The following is a 16,444-nucleotide window of genomic DNA, read 5'->3' on the forward strand; positions in this document are numbered from 1 at the left end:
CTTTAGTCCTATCTATGTTAGAACAATGTACATGTCTGTGCTTTTATATACATATGGATGTTACTATGAATTTAAAAAGTCATTGATTAAATAGAAATTGACATCTATTTCTCCTGTGCTGAGTCCTACATCGTTTGGGGTTAGTGATTTCCAAATTTTTAAGCTGCCACATGCCCTTCTGATTATTTTCTTCTATATGTACCATGTTTTGAAAGAGTCTGTCTATCAAATGACCAGACTGAATCAAACTAATTCATTTTTTTCCATTTCTATCCATCAAGGAACATGTAAGTGCTCATCAGAGCTTCCAATGGCTTGTGATTATTAGTTTATCACCGTGAGTTGATATAATTTTAGCTTGAAGACAAGAGACAAGGTTTTAACCAGCAGCTAGAGCAGCTATATTTTCAGTAGATACACAGGTTCCATAAGGTTGTTTTACCAACTCCATGAATACCGAAGAGCTAAGGGCACTGCTCCAAGACAGTGGCTGCTTCTCAACTCTTTTCCCACTTCACCATCCAGGAGATAAAAGCCACTCTTATAACTATTGATCACAGTGGCAGATTCTCTCCATGCTGCCCCATGGGCAGGAATGTGCCATGATCCTGGGGAGGAAATGGGGTCTGTTGAGAGGAGAGAATGTGTGAGTTGACTCATACAACCTTCACTTCACCTTCTCAGTTGAGAATGACAGCTGAAAGTTATGCAATTCCTGAACAGAAAGGGAGTTTATTCAGTATGAAAATTAAACCCTTTTCTATGAGTCACAGATGTAGCTGGATTACAAGAGAAATTCTCATGATCTGAAATACTTTTATTAATTTCTCTGAATTTTGAAGAGCAAAGTAATATTTTAAGTCACTTTTGAAGTCCAGTCACTCTGAGAACACAGTGCTCCTCTGGAATTCCTAAAGGCCAAGTTTGGTGGGTAGAACATCTATCCCGCTGTGAGCACTCAAATGTTACTTAACATTCTTAAAAAGTACAGGAAAGGGGGCTTTCAGGGACTGTGGCCAAATTTCACCACAAGTTCCACCACATGCTCCTTTCTTTCCAGCTCCTGGGTGGCCTTTTGCTTTGGAGGAAGCTACTCTGAATTCAGATGCTCAGATGAAACAGCATGAGGACACACACTGAATGTGGGAGGCGAAGCTTATTGTCCCCTTTTCTGGGATTATGAAAATGTGTCCCACACTCCCAAAATTAACATTCCAAATGAAATCATAAACCTAAAATTCACCAATCTATATTGGAAATGGGAGTCTTGGATGCCCATGAAGTTGATTTTGTACAACTTTGATAATCTGCCAGTATCTTTATCATATTTTCCAGGGAGCTTGTTATTAACTGTACTCAAAGTACATGGACACCTTGTATACATTACAGTAATCCCCATAGCTTTATCTTTCAACAAATTTTGAGCTAGGGCTTTGGTTAATTTTATTTTCCACTGGGAGACCAACACTGCCAAGGATTCAAAATTGGAAGAATTCCCAAAACCAAGCCTATTTATTTTCAATACATTATCTTCCTCAGTACTGAGTTTTGCCAAACGTAAGAATTGTGCAGATTTTTAAGTTGGTAGCTTATGGAATAGGTTTCAGGTAGTCAATAATTCACATTTATGGGGATAAGAAAGATTAAGCATAGAAGAAGCTAAGCATATAAACAAAAGATAGCATAAACAAATTGATTTCCAAATTCAACAAGTATGTAAGTTTACATCTAAATAAACAAAGGGCTACTATTGAGATAGTCTACAACTTTTTTTTACATTGGACTGTTTTATTTAGGAATTCCCTGCATAGACAACATAATTATACAGAAATGGATTAAAATAATAGATTCACAGAACAGGACACATAGTGCATTGAATCTTCATTCATCTGAAACTGATTTCACACATGAGGAAAATAAAACACTGAATGGTTAAATGTATATTTCAGCTCACACAAAAGCAGACCCAGGCCCTTGTAGTTTAGGTTCTATTACAATACCTAGTTTCATATGAAGATCCAAATTATTTATCAAAATGTATGAGGATGGAATTAGGAATAGTAAATCTGGGCTATAGTAAATCTGGAGGACACTGAATATAGAAAGTGATGAGGTAGGCAAGATGAGCTTTGTATCATGTGTGCTGTGGCTGCATCCAACCCCTCGATGCTGGGGAAAAGTCCTGCACTAAAGCTCATTTAAACAAAATACCAATTATTGGTTGCCAGTAAAAGACTGTAGGAGTTTTGTTATGGAATAAAAATAACACTGGTTAGTCTGAGTCAGTCTGACTATTCCTCCACTTTGGAAAAACAGAACTGAGAAGAGTTTTCTTTAATATCAGACATTTTTGATGCAAAGTGAAGTTCTTTACACAGTTACAGTTTAGTGATTTACTGAAATCTTATAAAGTTTGTTTAATTTATTGACACATGACATAAATAAACTTAATTCAAATGTCAGTGCAATTATATGCATTTGTGACAATCCTCTGATGAATGCTGCTCATTAAAAGGGAGGAAGAGTTAGCCTCTAGCACTTTCAAGAGACTAGCACTTATTACACTGTACTGAAGTTGAGTTTTATTAGAACATATTTTTCATGAGCTCCCTGAGGACCCTAACAATATCTTATTCACCGCCAATATTCATAGGATCTAACAGTGCACCACAACAATATTAGATTCCTGTAATAGCTAATGCAGCAATTTTTATTAAATTGAAATGAATATAATCCTTTTTATTTCTAAATACACAGGATTGAATATAGATTAGATGCATTCAAATGCAGAAATTACCAGAAAAGTAAATATCTTCTTGCTATTTTCTGAGGACAGTGATGGCTCAGGTAGAAAAGAGTTAAATACCCACCAGAATTGCCAAAGTACAGGGAAGACATTGAGAAGTGGTTTCGCATGCACGGAATGCATTTCCCAGCCTCCATTGCAGGTAGGTGGGAACATATGACTAATCCTCATCGGATTACTACAGCTGTGAGAAATAACTTCTCCTGTGCTGAGCTAGTAAATTTGGTGCTTTTAATTATGGCAGCAGCTACTCTGAAAACCTAATAAAGACCACAAAAAAATCACTGTGCCTACCAATTCTTTCTATGAAACTCCATGCGCAAACATTGTTTTCTCCTGCATATGCTGAAGTGGTAAGGTTAACAGTATGTCACTCCGAGGTGGCAATACTGCTTTTGAAGTATTGTATTATGCAACATAATTTGCTACTTTCTGCTGAATTCATTATCAAAGTGACTGCTGACTTTTCTGCTTTGGCAGATCTTTGAAGTAGTTGCTCAAATCTTTAGAAAAACATCACTATATTTCTCTTCAGTCAAACACAGGTGGACAGCCCTTCACTTTTCTTTCTTCCTCCCCTTTCATTCTCCTTCTGTCACCTACTCCTACTTAGATTCTCTAGATACTTATAGAGGTTTCTTTCTAATTGAAATGCTTAATTTTAACTGCATTTTTATAATTACAAAATCAGTATTTTTCCATATCTGATGAATTACTGACAACAAGAAGTAGGTATTCTGTGCTTATCAGTAATTTTTCTATGCTTATGTTACATTCTCCACTACATTTAAAGCATAGGAAACTCAGACCTCTCAGTGATATTCCCTAATAGAAAATATTGCTCTGGTGCTAATCCTTTAATGAGACAGTAAATAGGCTGCCTTTGGAAACTGGAGTAACTCTTTGATGTTATAAAGATGTATAAATCAAATTTCCTTTGTATGTATTCAGCACAGGTTGAGATTTATGCCTTTAATAAAGCACAGCAGTGAACTAGTTGCATACCTGAAAACAGACGATGTGCAGTAGGATTTTCCCCATGGGTGCCATTTGCCTGCAAGCCATAAGAGCAGAGGGCTACATGGTCCCAACAGAGCAAAAACATTTTCCAAAATCCTGCTGGGTAAGTCAACAGTGAAATGGACTTCTAATGAGGAACTGGGTAGTTAAAAACTCTGCAATCACTTAGTGATCATTTCTATCTGCAAACACTTGTTGTTGGCTAATGCTATCACATTTCAAGAAATGATAATATCTTTATTGTTGGAGGAAACCTGTCTACAGATTTCTTCAATTCTTGAATTCGATCTGGCAAAGAGTTCCCACTAGCTCTTCTAATCAATGAACAGTGCCTAGCCTCTACAATTTTGTTCTACCAGTGAGACTAAGACCCAGAACTTCAAGGTAGATTATAAGATCCTTTGTGATTTAGGTAAAGCTTACTTTTCTAGCTCTGTCTCTTATAATGTATGCTCCTTACCATCCCTCTGCTCAGCACCCACCTGCTCTCTAACCACATGAGCTGCCAATACTTACTGTACATATTCATATATAGACTTACTTTAGTTCTCAAGTTAGACAACATTTCTTCCAGAAGGTCTTCTCTGGTAGGTTTTTTATTTCATTTCATGAGAAGAAAAATGACATAGATTTACTCTGCTAAGGGATTTTTAGAGAGTATCACTCTTAGGATCAATATCTATGGGAAGATAAAGAAGAAAACAAATTGGGCAGAAATATAGCTGTGGTGGAATTTCAACACAAACCTGAGCAACTTAAGGCAGAATTTTGAAGCTGACCCTTAAGTGCTGTCCCAGGTTGGGGAGAGAGGGTCAGGAATGTATATCCCATGTCAATCAAGCACTGGATGCAGAGTGACCCAGGGAGGAAGTGTAAACTTCAGTGAGGCAGTGCCCAAGGCCGTCCATGGAAGGAGGCCTACAGCTGAAGGCTTTCTGCAGGGAGGACTCTCAGCAACTGGGGGACTCAACTGTTCCTTCTTGAGGGGTGATAAGGTAACACAACACAACATCTACCACAGTCCACTTCTTGTTCCACTCAGATCCACTTCTTTCTATAAGCTGAAACCACTTCATATCAATGTCCATAGTATGTGACTAGGTCACTATATAGGGCAGATTGTATAGCCTTAAATAAATAAGCTAGGGATTCATAACAAGAAATGGAAAGATAAAAAATTTTAAAGAACTAGAGGAAAAGACATTAACAAAATAGAAAATATACAATAGGGAAGTCAACAAAGTTGAAAGTAATTGAAAAGACTATTAAAATTAATAGAGTGATGGAGAGAGAGAGGTAACCAATTTTAGTCATGAAAAATGGAACATCACTGAGACTGTACAGACACACTTCTTAAAATGTTTCATGAGATAAATAAATTCTTAAAACATTTTTATATTAAGTAAATCTGGTCAGCAATTTAGAATTTTCTACTATGAAAATCCAGGTCCAGATAGTTTCACTCCTGAATTCTCCTAAACATTTAAGGAAGGATAATTCTAATTATACAGCAACTCTTCCAATGAATTGAAAAAGTGCTTTTACTCTCAACTGATTTGGCTGATTTTAAGAATTAGCATTGCCTCTATAGACAATCCCAACAATGTCAGTAAAAATGAAGAAAGTTACAGGCCAATCTCACCCATAAATATATATGCAAAATATCCTAAAATATTAGCAACTCAGAAATACAATATATGAAAGAATACTATTTCATGACAAAGTTGGATTTATGTATGAATTACAAATTTGGTTTGACATTTGAAAAATCAATGGATATAAGGTTGTTAACTCAAGTAACCAGCAAATATATAATTCATACCTTATTAACTAGTTGAAGCAAATAAAACAATTTCAAAAATCTTGAAAAATCCAAGAAAATAGAAAAATATGGAGGGAGGGGAAAGCATTGGAAAAAATTAAAACAAAATAAGATTATTGAAAGATCACCATGACCCAGACAGAACAAAAGATAGGAGTGTGAGAGGAGAGACAGAGGCTTCCTCTTAAAACCTGTAATGATTTTCCTTAAAAATGTAATATGAAAATATAATTAATACAACTAATCCTGAAAGAGCAACAGGAAAGAGGACTGTGCCAAACTGCATACACCTGGAGAAAAGAATAAACCTCACAGACCAGGGTAATGTACCAAAGCCATGGCCCAGTGGCACCCAAGCCTTTCCCCCACACCAGCTCACTGGTGGGAGGAAGAGAAACAGAGCAGTGAGGGAGTGGAGGCTTGAGACTGCTGAATACCTAACTCTGGAGATCTACTCTGGGAGTACAAACCTACATTTCATGTTCTTACATTGTACTCTCATGATTAGGGGTTTGGAAAGCTAAGACAGGCAGAATTCCTGGAGAGACTGAGATTCCAGCCTCTTGTGGAAAAGAGGGAACAATATCCAGCTGCTCTAGGACAAAAGAAAGGCAGGCAGTCTGAGAGACTTCCTAACAGCAAGAGGGCAGCTAAAGGGGCAAGGATTGCACAGAGCTTACTGCTCAGGAGAAAGGACAGGTAGACAAAATTGTCCAGGTGCACTCTGTCCAGCTGGTTGGAAGCTTTCACGATCATCAGGCACTCAAGCTCTCTGGCTGGCTACACAGCTCCAAGGACCCCCTTCATAATATGAAGCCTACTGTGCCTTTCTCCTGGTCAGCCACACCTGGCTCACAAACCAACAAACCCTACCCTGGCATAAGGCCAGCCAGAGGAAGACCTATCTACAGCAAGTACAAATGCAAAGCATAGAGGTTTTGTACTTGTGTGTTCAGCCCACTGGTTCAGGCAGTGGAGACAGGAATAGCAGCCAGAAAGCAGGAAACAGCTCTTTCCACCCCCCAGACAACAATACCACTCCCCTGTGACCCCTGACATTGCTTCAGGGGCTGAGCAGCTCCAGTGAGTAGAACTTCTGGGCACTAGAATACACCATATACAAATATGTAATGCCAAAGGAACCTGGTTCAAAGTAAAATTATGAATACAACTCCTGAGAAAGATTTAAATTATATCAATGTCATGAATCTTCCTGAAAGGGATTTCAAATGAAAATCATTAACATGCTCATGAAGGTACAGAAAAATATTCAAAAACTCAGGAATGAATTCCCGTCAGTGATCCAATCCTTGAAGAGCACAAGGACGGTATTAAAAGCAGATTAGGAACAATGGAGGAGATGACAAATGAAATAGAAACTAGACAATAGGAATACAAAGAAACTGAGGCACAGAGAGAAAAAAAGATCTCTAAGAATGAAAGAATATTGAGAGAACTGTCTGACCAATCCAAATGGACATTCACATTATAGGGTTACCAGAAGAAGAGAGAGAAAAAGGGGTTGAAAGTGTCTTTGAGGAGGTCACTGATGGAAACTTCCCCAATCTGGGGAAGGAGATAGCCACTCAGGACATGGAGGTACACAGATCTCCCAACACGAGGGACCCAAGGAAGACAACACCAAGACAAATAGTAATTAAAATGGCAAAGACCAAGGATAAGAACAGACTATTATATGCAGCCAGAGAGAGAAAATAAGATCATATACAAAGGAAACCCCATCAGGCTATCATCAAACTTCTCAGCAGAAACCTTACAGGCCAGAAGGAAGTGGCATGATTTATTTAATGCAATGAGGCAAAAGGGCCTTGAACCAAGAATACTCTACCTGGCAAGATTATCATTTAAATTTCAAGGAGGGATTAAACAATTTCCAGATAAGCAAAAACTGAGAGAATTTACCTCCAACAAACCATCTCTACAGTATATTTTGGAGGAACTGCTATATATGTAAGTGTTCCTAAGGTTTAATAGCTGTTACCAGAGGTAATAAAACCACACTAAAGAAAGTAGAATAGCTAATTACTAAGCAAATGTGAAATAAGTTAACTATCCCCAAAGTCAATCAAGGGATATACAAAGATTACAGAGTATGATACCTAATATATAAATAATGGAGGAGGGAGTAAAAAGAGGGGAAAAAAGGAACCTTTAGATTGTGACTGTAACAGCACATTGAGTTAAGTTAGACTCTTAGATAGTTGAACCTTTGGTAACCATGAATCTAAAGCCTGCAATGGCAATAAGTACATACCTATTGATAATCACCCTAAATGTAAATGGTCTGAATGCGCCAATCAAAAGACATAGAGTCACTGAATGGATAAAAAAATCAACACCCATCTATATGCTGCCTACAAGAGACTCACTTTACACCCAAAGACATACACAGACTAAAAGTGAAAGGATGGAAAATGTCTCATGCAACTAATAGGGAGAATAAAAGCAGGAGTTGCAGTACTTGTATCAGACAAAATAGACTTCAAAACAAAGAAAGTCACAAGAGACAAAGAAAAACATAACATAATGATAAAGGGGTCAATCAAACAAGAAGATATAACCATTATAGATATCTATGTCTCCAACAAAGGAGCACTTATATATGTAAAACAAATACTAATAGAATTAAAAGGGGAAATATAATGTAATGAATACATTCTAGGAGACTTCAACACTCCACTCACTCTGAAGGACAGATCAACCAGACAGAAAATAAGTAAGGAGGCAGAGGCACTGAATAACACATTAGAGCAGATGGACCTAGCAAACATATACAGAACTCTACAACCAAAAGTAGCAGAATACACATTCTCCTCAAGTGCACATGACATTTTCAAGAATAGATCATATACTAGGCCACAAAAAGAGCCTCAGTAAATTCTAAAAGACTGAAATTGTACCAACCAGCTTCTCAGACCACAAAGGTATGAAACTAGAAATAAATTAAGCAAAGAAAGTGAAAAATCCCACAAACACATGGAGGCTTCACAACATGCTCCTAAATAACCAATGGGTCAATGACCAAATAAAAACAGAGATCAAGCAATATATCGAGATAAATGACAACAATAATTCAACACTGCAAAATTTGTGGGATGCAGCAAAGGCCGTGCTAAGAGGAAAGTATATTGCAATACAGGCCTATCTCAGGAAAGAAGAACAATCCCATAAGGGCAGTCTAAACTCACAATAAATGAAACAAGAAAAAGAAAAACAAATGAAGCCCAAAGTCAGCAGAAGGAGGGACATAATAAAGATTAAAGCAGAAATAAATGAAATTGAGAAGAATAAAACAATTGAAAGAATCAAGAATAGCAAGAGCTGGTTCTTCAAAAAATTAACAAAATAGATAAACCTCTAGCCAAACATATCAAGAAAAAAAGAGAGTCTACTCACATAAACAGAATCAGAAATGAGAAAGGAAAAATCACTATGGGCACCACAGAAAACCAAAGAATTATTAGACAATACTATGAAAAATCATAATCTAACAAACTGGATAACCTTGAAGAAATGGATGACTTTCTGGAAAAATACAACCTTTGAAGGCTGACCCAGAAAAAAACAGAAAATCTGAACAGACCAATTACCAGCAATGAAATTGAAGTGGTAATCAAAAAACTACTTAAGAAAAAAAATCCTGGACCAGATAGTTTCACCACTGAATTTTATCAAACACTGAGGGAAGATCTAATACCCATCCTCCTAAAAGTTTTCCAAAGAGTAGAAGAAAAGATAATACTTCCAAATTCATCTATGAGGCCAGCATCCCTCTAATACCCAAACCAGCAAAGATACCACAAAAAGAAAATTACATACCAATATCCCTGATGAACATAGATGCAAAAATACTCAACAAAATATTAGCAAACAAAATTTTAAAATACATCAAAAAGATCATCATGACCAAGTAGGATTTATTCCAGGGATGCAAGGATGGTACAACATTCGAAAACCCATCAACGTCATCCACCACATCAACAAAAAGAAAGATAAAAAAACACATAATCGTCTCCATAGATGCTGAAAATCCATTTGACAAAATTCAACATCCGTTCATGATAAAAACTCTCAACAAAATGGGTATAGAGGGCAATACCTCAACAAATAAAGGCCATATGTGACAAACCCATAGCCAACATTATACTTAACAGAGAGAAGCTGAAAGCTTTTCCTTTAAGACTGGGAACAAGATAAGGATGCCCACTCTCCTCACTGCTATTCAATATAGTACTGGAGGTCCTAGACAAGGCAACCAGACAACACAAAGAAATAAAAGGCATCCAGATTGGCAAGGAAGAAGTAAAACTGTCCCTGTTTGCAGATGACATAATACTGAACATAAAAAAGCCTAAAGAATCCACTCCTAAACTGCTAGATCTAATATCTGAATTCAGCAAAGTTGCAGGATACAAAATTAATATGCAGAAATCCATGGCATTCCTATACACTAACAATGAACTAGCAGAAAGAGAAATCAGGAAAAGAATTCCATTCACAGTTGCATCAAAATGAAAAAAATACCTAGAAATAAACCTAACCAAGGAAGTGAAAGACCTATGAAAACTACAAGACACTCATGAGAGAAATTAAAGAAGATACCTATAAATGGAAACATATCCGATGCTCATGGATAGGAAGAATTAATATTGCCAAAATGGTTATTCTGCCTAAAGCAATCTACAAATTCAATGCAATTCCTACCAAATTAACAACAGCATTCTTCAACTAGAGAAAACCATTCTAAAATCCATATGGCACCACAAAAGACAACGAATAGCCAAAGTAATCCTGAGAAGGAACAATAAAACTGGGGGGATTATTCTCCCCAACTTCAAGATCTACTACAAAGCCACAGTAATCAAGATAATTTGCTACTGGCACAAGAATAGACCCATAGACCAATGGAATAGACTAGAGAGCCCTGCTATAAACCCAACCATATATGGTCAATTAATATATGATAAAGGAACCATGGACATACAATGGGGAAATGACAGCCTCTTCAATAGCTGGTGTTGGCAAAACTGAACAGCTACATATAAGAGAATGAAATTGGATTATTGTTTAATTCTATACACAAAGGTAAACTCGAAATGGATTGAAGACCTAAATGTAAGTCATGGAAACATAAAACTCTTAGAAGACAACATAGGCAAAAATCTCCTGAATATAAGCATGAGCAACTTCTTCCTGAATGCATCTCCTCGAGCAAGGGAAACAAAAGCAAAAATGAACAAATTTGACTACATCGAACTAAAAAGTTTCTGTACAGCAAAGGACACCATGAACAGAACAAAAAGGCATCCTACAGTATGGGAGAATATATTTGTAAATGACATATCTGACAAGGGGTTAACATCCAAAATATATAAAGAACTTATATGCCTTAACACCCAAAAAGCAAATAATCCAATAAAAAAATGGGCAGAGGAGCTGAACAGACAGTTCACCAAAGAAGAAATTCAGATGGCCAACAGACACATGGAAAGATGCTCCACATCACTAATTATCAGGGAAATACAAATTAAACCCACAATGCAATATCACCTCACACTAGTAAGGATGGCCAGCATCGAGAAAACTAAGAAAAACAAATGCTGGTGAGGATGCAGAGAAAGGGGAACCCTCCTAGCACTGCTGGTGGGAATGTAAGCTAGTGCAACCATTGTAGAAAGCAATATGGAGGTTCCTCAAAAAACTAAGAATAGAAATACCATTTGACCCAGGAACCCCACTCCTTGGAATTTATCCAAAGAACACAAGTTCTCAGATTCAAAAAGACATATGCACCCCTATGTTATGTTTATCGCAGCACTATTTACAATAGCCAGGATATGGAAGCAACCTAAGTGTCCTTCAAGTAGATGAATGGATAAAGAAGTGATACATATACACAATGGAATACTATTCAGCCATAAGAAAGAAACAAATCCTACCATTTGCAACAACATGGATGGAGCTGGAGGATAGTATGCTCAGTGAAATAAGTCAGGCAGAGAAAGACAAGTGCCAAATGATTTCCCTCATTTGTGGAGTATAACAATGAAGCATAACTGAAGGAACAAAATAGCAGCAGACTCAGAGACTCCAAGAAGAGACTAGTGGTTAGCAAAGGGGAGGGTGTGCGAGGGCGGGTGGGGAGGGAGGGAGAAGGAGATTGAGGGGTATTATGTTTAGTATACATGGTGTGGGGGATCACGGGGAGAAGAGTGTAGCACAGAGAAGGCAAATAATGGATCTGTGGCATCTTGCTGCACTGATGGACAGTGACTGCAATGGGGTATAGGTGGGACTTGATAATATGAGCAAATGTAGTAACCACATTGTTTTTTCCTGTGAAACCTTCATAAGAGTGTATATCAATAATACCTTAACAAAAATTTTTATTAAAAGATTATTGAAAGTATTTCAAATGTATCAGTACTAATTACACATACAAATGCACTAACTTTCCAGGTAAAACAGAGTGTCAGATTAGAAAAAGATGGATAAATCTATAGTAGTACAAGCACATTATTTAAATATATAGAAGTAATAAGAATAAGAACTGAAAAGAAAAGCAAAAAAAGTTGTTGCTTCCAAGGAAATATAGTAGGACTAAGAGCAAAGTTAGGATTTCCTGCCAACTTAAAATGTTTAAATGTTTAGAAATATCTACATATTACTGCTAAAATTTATCAACACTTAGGTCTCATTCTGCTTCTATACTTTCCAACTATTTTCTCATTTTAAAAGTTTGCTTTTAAGTTTTTGTTTGATTTTTAATGAGTTTGTGATTTGGTCCTTTTGCATTGCCTCATAACCAGGGAGACAGATTCTTTGCCAGGGAGTTTTAGAAGAAGTAAATTTAGATTCTGGCTTCCATAATTTTTTTAAATAAAATTACCTATAATGGATTGTTGGTTAAAAAAATGTTTTCTGTATTTGCTGACCAGAATCATAGTATATTAAAGACAACCGAAGAACTCTGGTGATTTCAGAGACTCAAGCAAAAACTAAAGTTAGGTGTCTCATTTTCAGTGACCCCAGTGATAATCATTGAAGCCTCATATTTATGTGAGCACCTGTAAATTGACTGGTTTACCTAAGCACACTGTAAAAATATTCCCTAGAAAAAAGACGTAAATTGTAGAACATGAGCTGAAATTGTGTACAAGCTTAGAAGTAATTTTTCCTGAATTGTGGGGCATTGATTTATATATGTTAGAGGGACAAGGTGATCTGAGGAAGGAACTTTTATATTCTCTTTATTTAAGAAAAAGACATTCTCTTCACCAATAGGAAAGACATTATAAATGAAACAAGATAAATTATTTGGAACAATAATAAATAGCAAATATTTCTGATCTAAGTGCTTTTTATACATAAATTCATTGAATCTCTACAAACTCTGAGAGTGTTACTAACATTATACCCATTTAATAAATGAAGAAACTGAGAGGAGGAGCTAATGATTTTTTACACATTCACCCAGGCAGCAAAAGGTGGAGTAAGGTTTGAACACAGGCATATGTTTGTGAAGTTTGAGCTATTCATCACTATGATATAAAGGTAACACAAACATAACAGAAAGCTAGGAAATTAGAAGAAAAAGTAGCTGATAATTTGTTCATTTTTACATAACTATTGCCTATTATAGTTTCTGTCTTTTCTGTATTTATGATGTATCATGATTTTTATAGTACATATTTGGTACTTGGTGTCTTGCCAATGGATTCCGGCCCCAGGCAAGTTTACTATGGATTCAGTGAGACCGAAAAAAATGACAATGGAACCTTCTTGGGGTGAAAGGGTTTCTACCCAACTTTATTCCCACAGTGGCAGGTCAATCACTAGAATTCCATCCACTCAGAGTGAGTCTGCATGCAGCAAGCCAGTCTCTGCCTCTGTGCCTCTCTACCCCCGCAGCCATCTCAGAATCTGTCCTTGGTGCTGCCACCGCTCCAGTCTCTGCTCTCCTGTAGCCATGTCACCCAGAGCACTGAGTGGAGAGTCAATAACAAGGTATTGCCCACATGTGTGTAGTGAGCAAGCTGACCAGGGCCAGGTGAGAATCCGGGCCATAGGAACCTTCACTTTCTCCATATTTGGGTTTCATTAGTTAACATATAACTTTTTAAACACGTTTTTGTATAATCATTATCATTCAGTTTATTCAATATTATTCAATCCTGTGGATGGAGTAATTCACTTAACTGGTCTACTACTGGACATTAGGATGCATCTAATATATTCCTGTTGTATGTGTATATATACCTAATTTCAGCATCTTCATGGTAAACACCATTTACCATGTTTCTAATGATTTCTTTGGAAATATACCCAGAAGTGGAATTTTTGAGAAATTAAGAGTGAATTTTGTAATTCATTTCTTTCTTTAAAACACTTACAGTATTTCTAATTTTCTCTAACTATTGCATGTTACTAGATCCTTAGTCCTTAAAATCAATCATAAACTAAATCCCACTTTTTAAAATTCTCCCTTACAGTAAGTCACTATTATTCAACAGCTCTACATGGAGCTAATAGACTAGAGGCCCCAGTCTGTAACCTTACTAAAAATCACTTACCTTCCTTTTTTAAATCTGGCAATAATATTATCTGGTTTCTTTGTCTGGCACATGCACTTTTTTAAGAGAAGAATATAATTTCTGCCAGCATAATGGAGTCCTTTTGTTTTGACAAAGAAAGATTGAAACTGATGATTTTTATGGTTTCAAGTAGATTCTGTGGAGAGGATTCCTACCCACAGCTGGATCAAGCAAAGCCACCACAGAACTATACTCATTTTAGTTGTATTTTCTCTGCCCTAAAAGCTGGAAATACAAAGCTCTAGAAAGACAGTGATGTGAACTTTTTTTTCCCTAATGCACTTAATTACTGAATGTCTTGGTTGGTTGAGAGTTTCAGCCCCAGGCAAGTTCATTATGGATTTGGTGAGACCAAGAAATGACAACAGAAAGTTCTTGGGATGAAAGGGTTTATACCTGGTTTCATTTTCCCAGTAGTACGTCACATGCTAGAATCACATCTGCATCCAACAGTCTGCAGGTCCATAATCCACCTCCATCTCTGCCTCCCCCCAGAGCACTGGGCAGAGCTCTTTCTATAGCAACTCAGTCAATAATAGCTCATTGCACACAGGTGTGGAAGCAGTGACCTAGCAGTAGGCCAATTATATCATCAAGTAGTTTAGAGTTAGGTGAGGATCCTGGCCATGGGAACTTCCATATGACCCATACTGAACCAATGCAAACTCTCATACTAAACAACTTTTTGCTCTGGGTCTAGTATTTTGTGAAATTACAGAGAAAGCAGTTTTAGAACTGGGAAAGAACTTAAAAATACTCATCTTGAGAGGAGTAAAGATGGCGGTGTGAGAGGAGAGACAGAATCTTCCTCCTAAGACTAGATACAATTAGAAAATATAGTTGGTGCAACTAATCCTGAGAGAGCAACAGAAAAGATGACAGTGCCAGACTGCATACACCTGGAGAAAAGAGCAGACCTCACTGAACAGGGTAACATACCAGAGTTGTGGCTCTGTGGGACCCGAGCCCTTTCCCCACCCCAGCTCACCAGCGGGAGGAAAAGAAACTGAGAAGACAGGGAGTGGAAGGCTTGGGACTGCTGAATACCTAGCTCCGGAGATCTGCGCTGGGAGTACAAAGCTATATTTCATGGTGCTTTAATCATACTCTTCTGATTACTGGGTTGGAAAGCTGGGAGAGTTGGAGTTGCTGGGGAGACTGGGATTCCAGCCGCTTGTGGAAAACAGGGATCCATATCCAGCTACTCTGGGACAAAAGCTTATACCTGTGTGACCGGCCCACTGGCTCAGGCAGTGAAGACAGGCACAGCAGCCAGGAAGCAGGGACCCACTCTTTCCTCCCCCCAGGCACCAATACTGCTCCCCTGTGACCCCCAACATTGCTTCAGGGGCTGAGAAGCTCCAGAATAGAGCTTCTGGACACTAGAGGGTGCCATATACAAATATGAAATGCCAAAGAAACCTGGTCCAGAATAAAATTATTAATACAACTCCCAAGAAAGATTTAAATGATATGGACCTCATGACTCTTCCTGAAAGGGAGTTCAAAATAAAAATCATCAACATGCTAATGGAGGTAACGAAAGATATCTAAGAACTCAGGAATGATTTCAGATCAGAGATCCAATCATTGATGAGCATGATGGAGGGTATTAAAAGCAGGTTGGATACAGTGGAGGAGACAATAAATGAAATAGAATCTAGAGAAGAGGAATACAAAGAAGCTGAGGCACAGAGAGAAAAAAGTGTCTCTAAAAATGAAAGAATATTGAGAGAACTGTGTGACCAATTCAAATGGAACAATATTTACATTATAGGGATACCACAAGAAGAAGAAGAGAGAGAGAAAGGTATAGAAAGTGTCTTTGACGAGGTAGTTCCTGAAAACTTCCCCAATCTGGGTAGGAAATAGTCTCTCAGGCCATGGAGATCCACAGATCTCCCAACACAAGGGAACCAAGGAAGAGAATACCAACACACATAGTAATTAAAATGGAAAAGATCAAGGTTAAGGACAGACTGTTAAAAGCAACCAGAGACAGAAATAAGATCACATACAAAGGAAAGCCCATCAGGCTAAAATCAGACTTCTCAGCAGAAACCTTACAAGCCAGAAGGGGGTGGGATGATGTATTTAATGCCATGAAGCAGAAGGGCCTGGAACCAAGATTACTTTATCTGGCAAGATTATCATTTAAATTTGAAGGAGGGATTAAGCAAT

The sequence above is a fragment of the Manis javanica genome, chromosome 5, assembly GCF_040802235.1.
Source record: "Manis javanica isolate MJ-LG chromosome 5, MJ_LKY, whole genome shotgun sequence".
NCBI lineage: Eukaryota > Metazoa > Chordata > Mammalia > Pholidota > Manidae > Manis > Manis javanica.